The sequence below is a fragment of the Columba livia genome, chromosome 3 (genome assembly GCF_036013475.1).
Source record: "Columba livia isolate bColLiv1 breed racing homer chromosome 3, bColLiv1.pat.W.v2, whole genome shotgun sequence".
NCBI classification, from domain to species: domain Eukaryota; kingdom Metazoa; phylum Chordata; class Aves; order Columbiformes; family Columbidae; genus Columba; species Columba livia.
The window spans coordinates 64,086,148-64,099,303 of record NC_088604.1 but is presented as its reverse complement, the minus strand read 5'-3'; the positions used below and the strand labels follow the sequence as shown (position 1 = coordinate 64,099,303).

At 36.8% G+C, this 13,156-nt stretch overlaps 1 protein-coding gene across 12 annotated transcripts in view; it reads left to right on the top strand.

Moving 5' to 3' along the window:
- TULP4 (TUB like protein 4) overlaps positions 1–13,156 on the top strand; it is a 155,291-nt gene that overhangs the window by 9,197 nt on the left and 132,938 nt on the right. The window contains exon 1 of one of the 12 annotated variants that reach the window (XM_065057288.1): positions 11,009–12,893. The exons of the other annotated variants lie outside the window; for them this stretch is intronic. The gene's annotated coding sequence lies outside the window, so the exon portion shown is untranslated. Of the gene's footprint in view, positions 1–11,008; positions 12,894–13,156 lie in introns of those variants that run through there. 12 annotated transcript variants of the gene reach the window in all.

Sequence of the window (13,156 nt, the reverse complement as noted above, 5' to 3'; positions counted from 1 at the left end):
AGTGTTCTGGTGAAATGCTGTTTTCGTTTTTTAGATGAACCTGTGTCAGTCTAAGTTAACAGTTACATTTAGGTTTGTGGGTTTTTTTGTGTGTGTGTGAATTAGTTGATGATTACATCAGCAGACTGGGAGTCAGAACTCCTGTACTTCTGTCTCAATTCTGTCATGAGCTTCTGTATTGCCTTGAGATGCCAAATTATCTTTTATCCAGCAGTATAGTTGGAATAATGCTACTTTCCTCCTTCTCCTAGGATTGCTGAGGCTAGTAGAGTGCTTCTAGGATGCTGGATAAAAGGCTAAAAGTTCAAGATCATGTTAAAACAAATAATTGTGCAGATGGAAATGAATCAAATGTTCATTCAGCTGAAGATGGATAGGCTTGGTAAAGGTTAAACTAAACAACTGCAGAAAGAGAGAGGAGTGAAACAGGACAGGCTAAGCTATTAATACTGTTATGTGACTCATTTCCTTGTTTTCTTGTTGATTCTTGAGGCTGTGAACTCTTGGTCTATCACTTAAGATCTGGAAACCATGAGATACTGCAATGATGCTAAAGTAATGATACTTAAAAATAATAACATTGGCAAAAGTGCATGCCTGGATGAGGCATGTGTAGGGCACATATTCAGACATATCCACTAAAGCACTCTTGTAGTTGAAAGAGTTCTCTACCTGTTTGTAGCAGACGGTGAATCACAGAAAGGGTCCATAGTGTTGCTGAATTAGAATATGGTGTGTTGGGAATTTGGGGAGTTAGCAATGGCAAGTCTATATCACTCATTAATTGACAAGGGTGCATTTGTGACAAAGGTTGATTCAACAGGTTAGTGCATTTCTTTCTTTCCTATGTAACAGAAAATGCATCTATAGACTATTCAGCTTTATCCATAGAGATGCTTCTTGGCCACAGATCTTTTGAGTAAGGTTGTAGGAGTTTTAATTTTCACAATCCTTTAGCAATGTCTGTGTTTACTGAAGCAGTATGAATAAAGCAGGAATGTTCTTTTGTTGAAAAGTCTCGTCCTACCTGTTTGGGATTGTTTCTGTAGCACAGACTCCTAATTCTTATAATAATTGTCTTTAATACTTACTTGGCTATTATGCCTCAGATTAATGTTTGAACAATGTAGTATATGATACGCACAATACAATTTATCCATGTCATAGATTTGTTAAGACAAGACTTAAACATTAAGGTTATGTAGCCTAAACTTCTGCACAGCACTGTCTTTGCGTTTTTTGTGAAGCTGGGTGTTTATGATCAACTAAAGCAGTGTTCTTTTCCGATACAGTAGTTATGGGATTTTCTATTATCGTTAGACTTAAATTCATGATGCAGGTATGAAGCTGGTTCTCTCAAGTAGTCAACTGTTAATAAGTTTGTTCTCTTCTTGCATCTAGGTATAAGTAGAGACCTTGTGAAGAGAAGAATAGTACTTCAAGGCAAAGATAAAATTCCTTAGGTCACAGGGAGGGATGAGAAAAAGCCAAAAAGGTCTTCACTTCTTCTTTTGAGGAATATTAGTGTTCTGGTGCATATGTTACTCAGAAATTTAACTGAGGTCCCTTCCAATCCCTAACATTCTGTGATTCTGTGAACAAAGAAAACATGGCATGAAAAATGCAATGAACCAAATTGCATGCTTTCATGATAATTTTTTTCTCTAGGTTTCTCAACTTGTGGTGTGAGGTTTCCTGGGTGTCTCACCTTGATCTGCTTGCCACCTCTGTCTTGTTTACTTATATTTTTCCTTTTATTGAGAGAGACATATTCTCTGCCTTCAGAGGTTTACTTACCTTCTTTGAGTAACTGAGTAAATTCAGGGATCTCTCAGGGTGTTAAATTCATCAAAAGATGATAATGCTGTTAAGTTTCTTGCCTTGTCCCTCTGCATTTTTGCACTTTTATTTCAGGACAAGCTCCTGTGACTGTGTGGTTGATACTGTGTATAGTTCCCCAAAGTGAGACTGTTAAGGTTTTTGCTCTCTCAACTCTGCTGTTTGTTAGGTGGCCTGTACCATACTACAGTACTCAAGCCTTCTCTTTCAAGCTTTTCTTGCAGGATATTTCAAAGCTGTGTGTTTTAAAGTATGAATAAGTGATAATAGGGAGGGAAAAGTTGTGGGAGATGCTGGTCTACACACCAAATGAAACTCTCAGAAGTGCACAGCTTGTTTGACAGCGTTAGGATATCTAGTGCACTTTGCATCTGACTTGCTGTGAACTGACAGCCAAAGACCTTTTGTTCAGTGTTTTGAAAAGTTTCAGGTCTAGAACTCTGGTCAAAACACTATTCAGACAAAGATATATATATATATATAGCCACTGCTCTGAAAGCCATAATTTTCTTATATTAAGGTTTTCAGACTTAAAACAAAGATGTCCCATACTCTTCTGTTTAAAGGGATCAGAGGCTTAAAAAGCATGATACTTCAAATTGTGAGTTATTTGCCCTAGCACCCATTCACATGGACTATCTTCTGCAGAATTTTTCTGGTATTTAGAAATAAAATAGGTGAAATCTTAGATTTTTCCTAGAGTACATTTGTTTAGTCTGTGTTTGATTCTGTCCCCTTCCTGCTCCCTCCCAACTGAAATCCTTACCAGCAGTCTAAATCTGCCTTGGGAAAGTTACCTCTTAGCATGATCTCAGTGGAAATCCTGAAAATGCTGCCACACAGCAGCTTGCTTTCTCAGCTAGAAGAGAAATGTTTGTCAGTGGTTTGTTAGATCCTTAATATCATAGAAATTGATTTTATGTAATACAGTCATAACATCCTTCAGTCAAATGCTGTGGCTCTTTGTGGTTATACCCCAAATCAGCAGAGTATCGTAGTATGTTCACAGCTTGAGCATATGGAGACTTGTTTTGCTGAAGCCAGGCCTTGGTCACTTGGAAAGGTTGCTTCCTGCTTTCCACTGCTAGTTTTTGGTGCATGTTTGTGTTGTACAGAAACAAAAACGAAACTAAGGTATTGGTATTATACGTAAGTTTTGGGCTGAGACAGGCATATTTGTTGTCAAAGAGGTATATTCATTTGTTGTGTCCTGTTCCCCCAGCCCCATTCATGGTATGTGATTACATTAATAGCCAAAAATGTGTCTGGCAAGAATCTAGTGTGAGAATGACACACTCTCCTCTCAGGAGTTTGCAATCTGTAGTCATTATTTCAGGCAAACCCCTATTTGTCACTTCTATCAGTTGGGTCTTTACAGGAATAATAAAGGAACCACTGCCATCTTAATTTGCTTCATCAGCATTTTATTTCTGTTTTACTTAATTGCTGATTGTACATTGTTTTTCTAACAACACACTCCTATCTCACTGTGTGAACCTGAAATGTCTAGTTTATTGAGACAGGATTGCCTGACTTGGTGGATTTTATGAACATGTCATTTCTCATGTCAAATGATTTAGCTTTTCATTGATGTGCTAATAAAAAACGTGTTTCAATAACTTTGTTTTGTTGGTGTTTTTGTGGGTTTTTTGTTTGTTTGTTTTGTTTTGTTTTTTAGTGTGAAAGTGTCTTACAAATGCCATTGCTGGACTGAAGGACACAGATTCTCCCACTTGCCTCCCCCTAAACCCTGTATCCCTACTAAGCTTGTAGTAGATGGCAGATGACACTCCACAGTACATATGTACAAGCTGTTGGGCTGTTTACTCAGACCAGGAAATTGATAACATGCCTGAGGTCTGATTCAGGCCTTTTGCCCAAGAGCTTTAGAATTACAGCTTCAAAATAAAACTGCATGAATTTCACGTGTTAATCTAGAGCTCTTTTTACCCTGTGAACCACCTGCCTGTTCTCAGTATCACCTTAATTCACCCAGTTTTCCCAGAAGGAAACATGTTCCTGGTGTCTCTGCTTTTCTCTTAGAGGAATTCCCTCCAGCTCTGTTATTAGCTGCATGACCAGGATAATGCTTGTCGTGACCTGATGTCTCAGCTGGAAGGGGGCAGATCAGTCACTGGTCAGGTTGGAGCGTTCTTCTAAAGATTCATCTAGTGCTGCCATATGACACTACAGGTTTGGCAAGAAACCATTACAGTTTTTCTTGTCATGTGTGTATACGTAGATGGCTTTCAATGGGGAGCGATGTAGAAATACTAATTTCCGCATAGCTCCCCTATAATGAACCTGACATATGCATTGTTGGTGCCATATTCATCCATCTGAAACCTTGTGTATGTTGAGATTCAAGGTGTGAACACTTTTCCTGAAGTTTTAAAGAAGTAAAACTAGTATGTCTAAAGTGCTTTAGGAGACAAAATATGTGGAAGTCCGGATGTAACACTTTGGTATGTCTTCTGCTGTACCTGGTAGAGACTATCAGCAGTCCACTGCTGAATGATTAGGTGAGAATGCGTACTTGTAGCTCATGCAATTTACTTTAAATTTGGCTTTTTAACTTGGTTTTATCTTCATTGCCAGCTTTTAAACTGAGATTAAGGACCTTTTTGTTTTGGGATTAGAGGGCAGACTTGGGTTCCTAGTGGAGAAAAAGCCCTTCTGACAATACCATAGCCAGAAGTCTTTTTGTACTACGATATTTGAGAGAGCATATACAGAGTAGCTAAAAAATTGATATAAAAAATACTCTTTCTAAGTGTAACTTTTTGTCTAAGTCTTTTGTAGTGAATTTAGCCTTTACCATAAGCTGTCAAATTTAAATAAAATAGCTTTGCTAATAAATAAGCATGTATTGCTTAAATATTTTTTGCTGAAGTTTTAAAGTGTATCAGATCACTGAAATGAGGGAAATTGCTGGGTAAATAATTGGATTTGTTTTGTTGAAGGGTCACATCAGCTTGCAACAGATTTTCTTCAGTAGGCGTAGATTAAAAATTGTGTGTTTATTTCAGTGTAGTTTATGTAATTTTTTTAAAAATTTTTTTTAAGAAGAAACTGAAAATGTTTTACTCTTGCAGAATGTAATAAAAATGAAATGTGATGTTGAGATCAACTGGTTCTAGTGGTGTAGTGATGTAATATCCAGAAAGTCACCTCAGTTGACTAGCTAAAGATAATGCTTCCTTTGATTAAAAACAACAAAAATAATCAATTAAAAACATTTTAAATAGAGTCATATGAATCCAAAACATCTAGTGTAATTTTATTTTGTTAGTAACATTCTCTAAATTTTGTAAAACTTGAATTTGTGTGAATGGAATTCTAGTTTCCTTTGAAACTACCTTGACACAGTTGTGAGTTTGGTATAAAATGTATATAAAATGTAATCCTTTAATATATTGCAACATCTTATTTTTTGCTATCCCCAGCAACATTAGCAACATGGAATTTGACTGTTGGCAGTGGTAACTTTGTGTTCTAGGCTGCAGTTACAACTTCAGAGTACCTGGTGTACTTTCAGTGTTACCTATGCATATATTGTGTGTTAGTGGTCAATATATGCAGTTTGAAGAACATCTGGTCTAGAAAATGAGAAGGAGGTTTACCACCCTTTAACATCAAATATGAAAATCATCAATCTGAATGTGTGTTTAAATTATGTAATTACTTAAATGTGAACATATTATAGCATTACAATTAGCAAAAAGAAATATAAAGTATGAGGTATAAACTATGTTTACTTGTAAGTCAACATCAGTTTAACGTTACTACCTGGTAACAGAACAGTCTTTCTTTCAGGAAAGGAGTAGAAATGCAAAATCAAATAAAAATTTTATATTTAAATCAAAGTTTCCTTGCTTGATGATTGAAGTAGTAACTATTCTTCATTACTGTAGATAGTTTTGAATTAAGCTGGGCTGAGTATCTGTCCTTCTGCAGTGAACTGCAGGAGAAATGTTTTGACACAAGATACATTTCATCCAGTGTTGATGGAGATTTTAAAATACGAGAACAGAAAGCAGAGTGCTGGTTATAGATTTTCCTGCAGATCCAAACCAGATAAGTTTTGAAGCAAGTTAGAAATGAATAGGAAAACATCAGAGGAGCCACACTCAATGAGTGACAGGATTGTAGCACAGGCTAGAAGCCAATAATGGTAAATTTCTTATTTCAGTGCTATCTTTCCCTTCAGTATTAAGGAGGATGCTCCAGCTCTGTCCCACGGGGAAGTTCTGTGGTGCAGCTAAGCTGATCTAGCATCTTTCTGTTCCTGAAAGCTGCACCTAAGTCTTGTGGGTATTGCCTGCCCCTTAGCTTCAGCTCCAGTGCTCCTCTGACCCTTCAGTGGATCCACCTCCCTAAGGCCACAGAATACTCCTCACTGTAAAAAAAAAAATATTTATTTTCTGATGTTTTAGGAAACTGAGTCTGCAAGGACGTGTCAGACAGGTTCCTAGTAGTAAACAGAGGGATGAGGGCCAACCATATCTAGGAAAGCAAACTGGAGTAGGTCATAGGAGTGGTGGAGATTAATAAGTCTTTCTATGGCATAGGCTGCTATAAACAATTTGCTTGTATTGCAGGCCTCTACCTTTAGTTTCCTCATCTGTTACAGCAGGGATCATACTTACCTATCTTACAGGGGTGTTAAAAAGGCCTTGTAATATGTGTGTTCAAGACATCTTAAGTGTTGAGAAAGATCTTATAGAAGCAATTCTGCCTTACTGTATCCTGAATGTACTTAGTACTTTTGCCATAAAACTTAATTTCTTAGGAGATGTCATAAAGCTATAGGATTACCATTGTTAATGGTAATTCCGCCAGTCAGATATCAGCTCTTCTGTTGAAAAATGATGAAGCTCTCTTAGTGTTAATAATTTTGTGGGAAGAGCAGGGCCAGCTGTTTGAATCACTGAAGGTTGCTATGAGAAACCCAGCAGTTTTTCCATAGGACATACCAATGTAATTATAGAAGCTTCTTTTGAAAATCAATAAGCCATCCATTATTTGTAGCTCTGCTTCAGAGCAAATAAAACAATAACAGATGTTGAACAGAATGGGTGACTTGCATGTATCCTGATTTTCTTTGCAACTGCATGTGGTCTTCCAGAAGATAGATTTGGGTTTACTTTTAGTTTGTTAGAGCTCTGGCTGATCTGGGTAGAGTTCTGAGAAGGAACAATAAAGGGTATTCACTGTCAACCCATAACAGTTGCTTTGTACTTGGCTTTTGGCTCTTGCAAGGAGAGCGACAGATCCAAGAATCACAGAACACATTGCATGGGGGAATGTTATGAAACTGTAAGTGCCTTGCTATGCTCTGCTTAAAAAATTGATAAATTGAAATGTTGGAGCACTGAGAGTGAATAATCCTATGACATCTGTAAGGCTCTGTATAAGAAACACTTTTATTGTAGAACATCCCAGTGTATGTGCTCCCCATCCCAGTGGGAGACTGGCTGCCCAGCAGATCAGTCTGTAATCAGGTCCCTGCAGTTCTGCATTGCTCTAGTATGTCTGTCTAGAATCTGGCAGTGTCTCGCTTTATTTTACTGTTCAAATTTCTCTCTTTGAGATGGATTTCTTCATCTGAAATGAAAATTTGTAAATGTACAAGTGCAAACTAGAGCTTTTGAGTTACATTTATAAAAAGGCAAGTTACTGGTTTCATATTTTCTGGATGTGAGCTTTAGCTGCTCAAGATTTAATCAACATAAGACATGAGGCGATAATATGAGCTCTCCAGCCTTTTTGCTTACATCTGCTGCAAGAGTTCAGAAAGTACTTTGCTTTAAATGCTAATTGTAGTTAAGCAGCTAAAAAGAAATCTGATAGATTGGATATTATTAGCATTTTATTGATATTTTGCCCTTAAAGGGGGGAAAAAAGATAATGAAATGGACCATATGGGCGTTGCAGACAATTCATAGCTGTCTTGGAATACCCAAGGGTAGAATGTCTCTCTGTGTGGATGGAAATGGGAAAGAAGTTTCGGAGAGGTCCTAATCCTAGTTCAATACTTTGATCATTCTTGAGAACAAGGGGAGGAAAATTTGGGTTTGTTAGCAGGCCCCTTAAATGCCATGTGTGTGGGCAATCTTCAGGGTTTTACATGCTCGAGGACTTTGTGTCCAGTAGGAGTGGACAGGAAAGGACGGAATATTTGGTTTATGGTTTTTGTGCTTATCCATCAGTAAAATGTTGTGTACTCCCATTCTTAGTGATAGATTTTGGATAGATTACTGTAGGAGTAATGATGTGTGAAATATTTGGAAGATATAGCTCTGACAAACTACAAATCTCTCAGGTGCATTATTTGTAAAATTATTTCTTCCTATATGATAATCATCTTTGGGGGCTTGGTAGGTTTGTTTTTTTTTTTTCAAGATTATGGTGGAATATTTATCTAGTCACTGTCCATGTTACAGTTATTTAAAGGTATATTGAATATGTTTGGACAATGTATGCCATTTCCTTATTCTCTCTTATGGCTTTGCGGTTATATTAATGCACTGAAATGTTCCTCCTGGGAACATGATGAGTTGTTTACTCATCCTTCTTCTCCCAGATGATCCTAGCAGCTTTTCTATATTCTGCTTTAAGCAGTGGGACAAGCATTCACAGCCGCTTGTGTGAGAGAAATACACTATGGACAGAAGGAGAAGTAGCAGCGGCAGTAATACTCTGATGGTCTACAGTTATAAGCAAGACAGGGTATTTATCTGTAATGACTTGTTCTATATCTTTGTAGAAAGAAATAAACTGATTTCAGACAAACATGTGATCTTTGGATTATATACAAAGTAGAACAGATTTTTCTTTTTTCAGTGTTTATCCTACATAATTTTAATAAACCAGCCAAACAGAGAGTTGGTAGGTTGACAATCCAGGGAAGTCAGCATATGTATCAGGTATTATTTGAGGTTTTAGAATCACTAACTAGATTTTCTCATATTTAATTTAGGTTTTACATTCTTTTAATAGTTAGGAATAGAATTTTTGTGTTCTGACACTGTAATTTGTTCATTGGCTGTTTCATGCTGTCATTCAGTAAAACAGTAAGTGAAAAGTAAGATGTCATTTTAGTTATTGGGGTAGAATTTTCTTAAAATGTTATTCTTGAGTTACTTAATTTCAGAAGCTTAGTATCAGCTTTGTGAAATACTATATATTTTACATATTCGTCTAAGTAATGGGGGTTTTTGTCCATCCATCCACTACAAATCAAATGCCATTTCAAGCAGATGCTGAAGTGTTGATTTCATTACAATCTAGCTAGTATAGATAACAAGAAAGCATATAGTTTTATCCTAGTAACTTGTTAATTTGTGGTCTGTGCAAAATGCACAGTTAATGGAGGTAGTATTGAGGTGTCATGACAGCATTAGATACTGAAGTAGTATACTATCTCATGTTCTAAAAAGAAACTGGAATATACTGATCCTCTTATGCTATAGAATTGAAATCCTGAAAAGGTGTTTTCATGTAATTTGTTTTAATAGACTTTGTAAGCTCAAGGGGACCACTGACACTGCAAGATTATGATGTTACCTTGCCAAGCTGCTTACCAGAAAAAGCAGCAGAATTTTCCTTGAGCAGTTTGCAAGCAGACTTTTTCAATACAGAAAAGGAACCTTCAGTACAGCCGTTGAGTTTTATAGAGGGAATGATCATGGTGGATTATATGTTACCAGTTTTTATTTTTCTCTGATTGTTCTGCTTTCTCATTCCTTCACATACACATATAGAAATAGCACTTAATATAGTAAACATTAGGCTTTTACACAGCTCTGGAGGTACTTTGCGAAGTACTTAATAAAAAATGATTGATCAAAACCAAATTTGTCTAAATACATAGTGTATATATATAGGCATAGAAAGAAAAAAGCAACTATGTAAGACAGCTTTAAAATTTCAGGTCAAAATTATTTATGAAATTGCATCAGATTGCTTTTATCTTCTTATTGTTATTTTTGGCTAGAATCTGCAAACATGATGGAATCCTAAGGTATTTACAGTAATGTAAAAAGAAAAAAAAAGACAACCTTTGCATGAGGAAAGCATGAGTGCAGGAGTATAACTCATATCTGTCAGATTTAGAAGAAGCAGCCTGCTAAGTAGCACATCATCTACTAAATGCAACCATATCATTTTCCCAAATCCAAGTTTTCAAAATGAAGTAGAAAATGTATGAAGCTGACATTCTTCTGTTGAGTTAGTCTTTTTTCTGGCTGTTTTGAAAACTTTACCATTTTCATCTGAAGATCCTTGTTCTCCTTGGGAAAGGCAGTAAGGTGAAACTTGGCAATGGGAAAGAAGAAAATTCAAATAAAGCAAGCCAGTGCCTCAGTGCCTTTTTTTAATTATTTTTTTTATTAATGGCATGGAAAGCTTTAGCTTTGTGTGTATGTGAACACATTAGCTCTGTGTGAATATTTATCTGAAAGGTATAGATTTAGCTGCCATGATGAATCTTCCCTTTTGATTTTTAAGCTTTGTAGATTCTGAAACTGAGCTTTATCCAAAAAGTCTTGTAAGCATAGTTTAGGTGAAGATGCTGAAATGCATTCAGAGTTTTGTGTCGAGGTAGATAAATAATTGGGTCCAAAAAGTTTGACAGTTACTGCATTTGCATAACTTCTGTCGGGGGAGGGAGGGGGGGAGAAAATTAATTACAGGATTAGCTAGGAAGTGGTGAGAATATTACTGAAAAAGACCCCACAAATTTACTGCATTTGTTTATCTTGGTGAAAAATGAATGTGTGTTCAACAGGAGAGTATTTTCCGTATCTTTGTAGAGATTAGAGTTAGAAGGAAACACAATCAGGTAGCTGTACAGATTTAAATGAATTACACGAAGTTTGGCTAATGAATTTTATATTAAAAATTATACTTTTCAAAGCCTTGTTCTGTGCAGATTGACAAAGCTGAATAAGAAGAACTGGCATCTCAACTGATTTTTTTGGTTAATTATGGAAATGAATTTTATGAAGAAAATTTAAGTAGTCTCTTTTTTTTACATTGACAGCCTTAAAGTGAAAGGTTCAGAATTTGTACTTAAACTATATTAAATATTTATAATTAATTATTATTTTAAATATTTTTATTTAAATATTTATTATTAATAATTTGTTAAATATATTAATATTTGTTATATCTAAATATAATAAAATAACTCATGTTGCTCTTTGAATATACTTTTCCAGAGTTTCTGAAAATCTTCTGTTCATTCATTTTAATCTGTGATTGTTCTAATATATATATTTTGTATCAAATTTTATAAAAATAAGATGCAGTCCTTGATAGCTGTCCTTCCATGCAATACTTCTGTAATCAGCAATTTTTAACTATTATGGATTTCTTACTAGAAAGACTGTAATGTCACACTGTCATGCAAGAAGAATGACAGAGTGACTACAGTGTAATGCTGTTTCTTATCCCCACTTCAAAATTTTACATTTTGTGTACCTAAATCTTTCATATGTCTACTAGGAGCATCTGGCCAGGGTGAAGAGAGAATCATAATTGTGAAGACCACTACAAAGTAGAAATAATTTGACAAAAGACTGCTGTGCTGATTTACCTAGGTGCAGATTTGCCTTCCTGGCTTGAGGTTACCTACCAGAGTATGACTGTGTATAGAGGATGCTGGTTCTTGCTGGCCTTCTTGCCTCTTCTCTGTACTGGTGACCAGTCAATATTTGGCATATTAATGCAGACAGAGCAGCTCAAAAACATCATTCACTTAACTGAGCACATATTTATGCAGCTGATCTCATGCCCTTGGAGTCTTGATAGTGAAACAGCTCATTTCTGTACAGAAATCTTTGCTTTGCTGCAAGCATTCATTTAAAGCTCCCAACTCTTATAAAGGCCTCTTCAGTGACTGTTGCTAGTCAGGGTTGCCCTGAGGCAACCACTCTTTGAGTCTGTCTGTCTTCATAATATGATACACTTTTAATCCAGTAAACCTTGGCACAGCTTTCCAGAACCTCAAGGACCAAACATGGAACTTGAAGCAAAAGCAGACAGGCGTGGTTAGGAGATAAAGCTGTTCCTTAGCTTTACATGTCTCTTACGTGAGGGCAGAAGTATCCCTCCTCTCCATCTAGACCTCTGAGCAGTGGTTGTGGGGGGGTGCAAGTCCTCCAACACAGACTAGAATCTTCAGTTGTGGCACATTTCAGGGACAGTCAGGACTAGAGGTAGGTTCTTGATCCTAAAGCCAAAGACTGAGAAACTGGAATTCTTTGAAAACTGCAACTCTTTTTGTATTAAATAAGTAGCTCTCCAGCTCACTGAAGGTCTCTGGTGTGAGAAGTGCCTTGCTTCCCAGCTCTAACTGTGCAGCCTGTGGTGAGCAAACAGCTGTGCAGTGGGAATCTCCTGCCCACCATCCACTTCACACCTGGGATGCAGCTGGCAGGCTTCACCAGGAACTCCCTCCCCACAGGCTTATGCAGCATCCTTCCCAGCTGCAACACGCCACAGAGATTATCAGATTTCTGACTGAAATACTCACAAGAAATAATTCTTGTTTATGAGGCTCTTCTGTATTTTAAAAACTGGTGGCTTCTGTTACTCTCTCATTTCATCTCCCCCTCCTTTTTAAATTTTATTTTTTGTTTCCACTGTTGCAGTGCATGTGCCACATACAAAGGTGTATTGGGATTTTGGAGGATGATATCAGAACTTCAGTGTACGTTTGTAAGGAGGTATTAAAAGAGCCTGTGGGCAGATATTGGAGATAATTAGGAACCAGCTGGAACTGCTGCAGGCTCGAGGGATGTTTGCAGGCTGCAGAACATTCCTATGGAAAATAAATTGCTCTGTAATTACAGGCAAGGTCAGTGCAGTCAGTTCAATGGAAAAGAGATGGTAGGAGCTGGGGCTTCCTCCCTTGAAGATCATTGGATGACATTAATGAGACACAGTTGTTACCACTTTTTAAATAAATGTCTCCTGAAGTACATATTGTATCAGTGTTGTCTGCTGTGAGGATTGTAGCCCTTTCTTGAGAGAGAAGATTCACTCTTGTAAGTAAAGGGAATTTCATAGACACATTTCACATTTCTTTTGATCTCTGAAGATTCTGAATGCATGTTTCAGTGGTCTAAATCTCCAACGTGTTTAAAAGGCTAGTACATGTTATTTGTACATTTTTATTTCTGAAACAGATCTTTTAACATCTGTCTGAAGCATTTCAGCCCACTTCAATTTATTTGAAAATGAAGTATATTTTGATGGCTGGTGGGTATTCTTGGCTTGAGGACATTGTGATAGCCACCCTGAATTCATC